This window comes from Salvelinus sp. IW2-2015, linkage group LG32 (assembly GCF_002910315.2).
Source record: "Salvelinus sp. IW2-2015 linkage group LG32, ASM291031v2, whole genome shotgun sequence".
Taxonomy (NCBI): Eukaryota; Metazoa; Chordata; class Actinopteri; order Salmoniformes; family Salmonidae; genus Salvelinus; species Salvelinus sp. IW2-2015.
The window spans coordinates 14,406,300-14,412,516 of record NC_036871.1 but is presented as its reverse complement, the minus strand read 5'-3'; the positions used below and the strand labels follow the sequence as shown (position 1 = coordinate 14,412,516).

Below are 6,217 nucleotides of genomic sequence, written 5' to 3'. Positions count from 1 at the left end.
TTCAGCGGCAGGGACTGGGAGACTAGTCAGGATCGAAGGAAAGATGAACGGAGAAAAGTAAAGAGCACACAGCCAAGACAACGCAGGAGTGGCTTCGGGACAAGCCTCTGAATGTCCTTGAGTGGCTCAGCCAGAGCCCAGAATTAAACCCGATCGAACATCTCTGGAGAGACGTGAAAATAGCGGTGCAGCGACGCTCCCCATCCAACCTGACAGAGCTTGAGAGCATCTGCAGAGAAGAATGGGAGAAACTCCCCAAATACAGATGTGCCAAGCTTATAGCGTCATACCCAAGAAGACTCAAGGCTGTAATTGCTGCCAAAAGTGCTTCAACAAAGTACTGAGTAAAGGGTCTGAATACTTATGTAAATTTGATATCAGTTTTTTTTTTTATACATTTGCAACAATTTCTAAACACCTGGATTGTTTTGTCATTATGGGGTATTGTGTGTAGATTGTTGAGGAAATGTTTTTCTTTAATCCATTTAAGAATAAGGCTGTAATGTAACAAAATGTTACATTTCCGAATGCACTGTATACTACAAAGCAGAATCATTGAGTTAGCAAGCTAACTTTGATAAACAACCACAAATAACCATAGATTTTTTTTGGTTCATTAAGAAATCTGAACTTAAATAGGCTTCGTGTTTTGATTTTTGAGTCAATTAAACCATCCCATTTCAAGCTTATCTTTCTAAAAAAATAAAAAGTTATTACAGAATATTTTGTCAAGTTAGATGGCTAAATCTTTGATCTTGCTTTGTACTGTACTCCTCAGGCAGTCAAGTTTGTTTACCACCCTGTCAGTCAACCAGCCCAAACTCTTCCAGTCCCAGAATGGACTAGGCAAGTCAGTTAAGAACAAATTCTTATTTACAATGACGGCCTACCCAGGCCAAACCCGGACAACGCTGGGCCAATTGTGCGCAGCCCTATGGGACTTCCAATCACGGCCGGATGTGGTACAGCCTGGACTTTAACTAGGGACTGTAGTGACACCTCTTGCACTGAGATGCAGTGCCTTAGACCGCTGCACCACTCGGGAGATTGCGTCCCAGTGTTAGCCTTTGGGTTACACCGTCATCATAATCACTGCAGCCCTAGCCAAACTGAATAGACACCAAGGCCCGGCTACTGTGCAATTCGCCAGGAGAGGAAATTGCTTTGAGTAGCCTCGTTAAAAATATATTTCAGTCATAGTCCTGAGCTGACTGCAGAGGTATCACACAGTGGGGGCTGTTTARACAGCGTGCCATCAGTCGGGTCACCAACGGGACCAGTGGCAATTTTAGCATGTAAAACTTGGTGGGGCAAAAAAACAAAAAATATGGGWYGCATGCCAGCAAAGCCACTACACAACACTGAACAATACATTAATTGCACTRTAACGGTGACAAACGGTGCCCACAAACTGTTAGGGCCTACATAAAGCTATCCTAACARCAGAGTCCCAACAGCAGTCCCAACAACTTACCACTTCTACAACTGGCTTTCAGCGGAGCCTTGCCTGGCAGCGAAACAGTTCATTCTGCCTCATTTACTGCCTTTTAAAAAACATAGCTGATATGGATCACTTGCTTAAACAAATGTGGTTTCTAATGACAATTGAGATGCACAAACTATGCCATAAGGGGACGACAAGTGGATAAGAGGCAATCCGTAATTTCGATTAAAACATTAATGAACGAGCTAGGACGGACGTAGTCAATATAACTATTTGTTCAGTACTTTTGAAATGTACAGCGACAGAATTCAGAACATGGGCCGTTCTTACAGTGTTCTCCCTGTACATCAAGTCAGAACCGGAGGATAAATAAAGGRGGCAYATAAGCAGACAATGAAAGCTCTTACAATATTTGATGATTACATTTCTCTAAAACAGGTTATAGACTACATGTGCACCACCAAGTCAGAACAGTAGGCAAAATTAAGAGGTGAAAATAGGCTAAATTATTAGGGTGAGGCACATGGGCTACTAAAAGCTTACTATAAAACATACACTTAGTATTACTTTCTTAGCTACAGTATACATATCTCCCTGGCATATTACATAATTTATGCAGCAGCATACAAGAAATTGTTGGACTCACCTTGTTGTGCTGTGCTCATTTGAACAGGAAGGTGCCGCGGCGGGCCTTCGTGGGCAAATTTTGTCATCAAACTTTGTCATCAAAGTCTGCCATTCTCTGGATTTATGGTGCTTTCAAGACAATTGGGAACTCAAAAAACAAAAAGGTAAACTCATGATGACGTCATTGATCTTCAGGTCATAGCTCTAGAAAGAGGACCGAGTTCCAGATTTACAATTCCGAGTAAGTTCAAAACGTATTATCCCGGGTTCCCAGTTGTCTTGAACTAACTAATGTCAGATTTTGCAGTTCAGAGTTTACAGTTGTTTTGAGCGCAGCACAAATCATGCTTCATCAACAGCATGGCCAACGTTGAATGTTAATTTTAAACTAGGAAAAGAGACCCTTAATCTTAGACTAAAAATGTGGGGCTCAAAACAGGCTCTACCCCACCTGCCCTGAATGAYGGGTCGCCACTGAATGAGACTTACAAGATGACATTGATAGGCTCACGGTGAACATTTTTACCTGCAAGGGCTATCATAAATAATAGGCAACTAATAAAAATGTGATGAATATTAATCCCACTAGGCTATATGTGTTTGAAAAGGGTGTAGGGCTAATTATCTGGATTATCATTAGAATAATGTTAAGTCTTTTCTCGAGAATACTTGACTGTTCCAGTGTTCTTCGTGGCAAGGTGAATTCAAGATTTCATGAATTATCCATACTTGAATTTGAATGGCACAATGCAACACACACCGGTGGCGGTCCTGCTGATGCTTTTATAGCTCAGTAGCCAACCATTAGGTCTACTCTGTGTATTTATATTTCAGGAACAGAAGAGAACAACAAGTGTTAGTCATCACCTCGGATTCAATCTTTCACCGGGTGCTACTCGAATGCCCACGGGTCGCAGCTGTGAGAGGCAGTGATGATACAATTCGATAGGAGGGAATAGCAAAATCTCAGGGTGGACGTTGATTGATCCCCGTATTTGTGGACAATCAAACCAGCCAGTAGAATGATACTTCGAGACGTATTGCACCCCATATTAACTGAAAGCATGTGTGTGTGTGTGTGTGTGTGTGAGAGAGAGAGAGAGAGAGAGAGAAAGAGAGAGAGAGAGAGAGAGAGAGAGAAAATGAGTGTGCACTGTTTGTGCATAGGCTGTATGGCCGGCTTTGTGTGAAGTGTTGAGAGAGTGTTGAGTGCACACCCGTCACAGGTTGCACACGGCCAGACAGTGATAGTGATACTCCCTCCATGCCTTTATCTATCTGCAGACACCTCGAACGGCGCTCGTTAATTAAGACGAATGCGCCACCAGCTCACGGTAATGGCAACCACGTCTGGACTTTCTTCACAAGGAGATAAGGGGGAAACGTGGCACTGACAGAACCMGCATTGCATCACGAACACCCGGTAGCCTACCCCGCTGCCGATACAGCTCGAGCCCCGCGGGAAAGCCTATTGCAGCTTTATTTATATAATAAATATTTTGGCAAAAAATGACGGTCACAGTCACACACTCACATTTGACCGGGTAGCTCTGCTGTYGCTCCGGGGCCAGCTGCTGTCTGAATGCATGCGCATCGACGCGGATGAACGCAGCAGTGTTCAGAAGTTTGAGGTGCTGTGTGCGCACAACCAATCAAGGCATCAGCAACAGGCCACCAGTTTTCACGTTTACCCGAGGTGCAGAAGAGTGAATGAGACAGGAGATTGGAGTGGAGCGCCTCTGCTTGTGGATGGACCACTGATCAAGGGGGAAAGTAAGCTTGGAAGTTGGAGTTTATGCACGGAACGCGCAGAGATATTCCTCATTTTTATTCACTCTGTTACACGAAGGATGGAGGGGCGCAGCTGACGGTTAGGGATCGTAGCCTCGAAGAGGATAAACACACCGAAGGAACCGAACTGCCGGACGAGGGAAATGTGAGTATGAATGAGTCCTCGGCAACCTCAAGTCCATCATGCACCCATACCGCCGCCGGTGTCCTGTCTTTCCCCGGTGACGACGACAACAATGGGTCAAATTATTTTGTCACTATTCCCCTCTTGTTTTCATCAGGTAGCCTATCTATAGAGTATCAATTGAACTTCGGCAATGTGTTCATGCTCGAGGGAAAATAAATTGGTTATTGAATCAGAGTCACATTGAATTGTCTATATCCTGTAGGCTTTAACATGTTTTTATTGCAAAAAATGAAATCATGTTCAATGTAGTGACATTGGGCTATATATCTATTGGCATCCTTTATCTAGACACCGAAACTTGTTAGGAGAAGAGGTACAGGTGGTTATGTATCCTATTCCACTTTCCGCATCAAGTCGTCGTCAGGGCTCAAGGTCCTTATAAGGTCTCTCATTGCTGCGGTTCATCTTGAAATTTACGCGCACGGCGAACGGCTATTTTATTCGCTCAGAGGACTTTCCTTTATGTCGTTTCTGTAACGTTTAATAATAATAAAGTGTTTCTACTTCTAAGACCTGTATGTCATATTTTGACATTGAATCCACTCATTGACATGCAGTCTATGAGAAAAATTGCGATGACGTCATCGAGAGAGTATGATCAGTCTGCAGATTTTATTTAGGTTTCTTTAAATGGTTTGACCCACTTGGAAATCCTAAAATGACTCTCTTCAGTTCCCTGACTGGTACTTGTCCACCCTCCTCCTCCACGTACATGTGAAGCCCCTCCAGTAGTTCCTCACCGCAAAGAACGTAGACGTTACCTCAATGCTGAAGAGCACACCTGCAACTCCACGTTTTGTTACATTATAGCCTTATTCAATTAAAAAAAAAAAATATATATATATATTTCTCATCAATCTACACACAATACCCATAATGACGAAGCAAAATGTTATTTCGACATTTCTGCAAATTTAATTAAGTAAAACAACTGAATATCACATTGACATAAGTATTCAGCCACCCTTTACTCAGTACTTTGTTGAAACACTTTTGGCAGCGATTACAGCCTTAAGTCTTCTAGGGTATGACTGAAAAGATTTGGCTGGGTCTTCTCAGATCCTCAAAAGGTTCTACAGCTGCACCAGAGAGCATCCTGACTGGTTGCATCACTGCATGTATGCAACTGCTCAGCATCCGACCGCAAGGCAATACTAACGGGTAGTGCGAACGGCCCAGTACATCACTGGGGCCAAGCTTCCTGCCATCCAGGACCTCTATACCAGGTGGTGTCAGAGGAAGGCCCTAAAAATTGTCAAGACTCCACGCCACCCCAGTCATAGACTGTTCTCCCTGCTACCAACGGCAAGCGGTACCGGAGCGCTAAGTCGAGGTCCAAGAGGCTTCTAACAGCTTCTACCCCCAAGCCATAAGACTCCTGAACATCAAGTCAAATGGCTACCAGACGATTCGCATTGCCCCCCCCCCCTCCCTCTCCACACCACTGCCACTCTCTGTTGTCATCTATGCATAGTCTCTTTAATAACTCTACCTACATGTAATACTACCTCCACTAACGGGTGCCACCGCACATTTACTCTGTACCGGCACCCCCCTACAGTCAATCACGGTTACAAAAATAAACCAGCCCCGTCGCGGACCAGGATGTCTTGCTCCCAGACAGGCTAAACAACTTTTTTGCCCGCTTTGAGGACAATACAGTGCACTGACACGGCCCCCTACCAAAACCTGCGGGCTCTCCTTCCCTGCAGCCGAGGTGAGTAAACATTTAAACGTGTTAACCCTCGCAAGGCTGCAGGCCCAGACGGCATTCCAGCCGCGTCCTCAGAGCATGCGCAGACCAGCTGGCTGGTGTGTTTACGGACATATTCAATCAATCCTTATCCCAGTCTGCTGTTCCCACATGCTTCAAGAGGGCCACCATTGTTCCTGTTCCCAAGAAAGCTAAGGTAACTGAGCTAAACGACTACCGCCCCGTAGCACTCACTTCCGTCATCATGAAGTGCTTTGAGAGACTAGTCAAGGACCATATCACCTCCACCCTACCGGACACCCTAGACCCACTCCAATTTGCTTACCGACCCAATAGGTCCACAGACGACGCAATCGCAACCACACTGCACACTGCCTAACCCATCTGGACAAGAGGAATACCCATGTGAGAATGCTGTTCATCGATTACAGCTCAGCATTTAAAACCATAGTAC

At 44.6% G+C, this 6,217-nt stretch overlaps 1 pseudogene; it reads left to right on the top strand.

Moving 5' to 3' along the window:
- Window positions 1-3,524: 3,524 nt before the first annotated feature.
- The window catches only part of LOC111956979 (chloride channel protein 2-like), a 63,052-nt pseudogene continuing 60,359 nt past the window's right edge, over window positions 3,525-6,217 (top strand).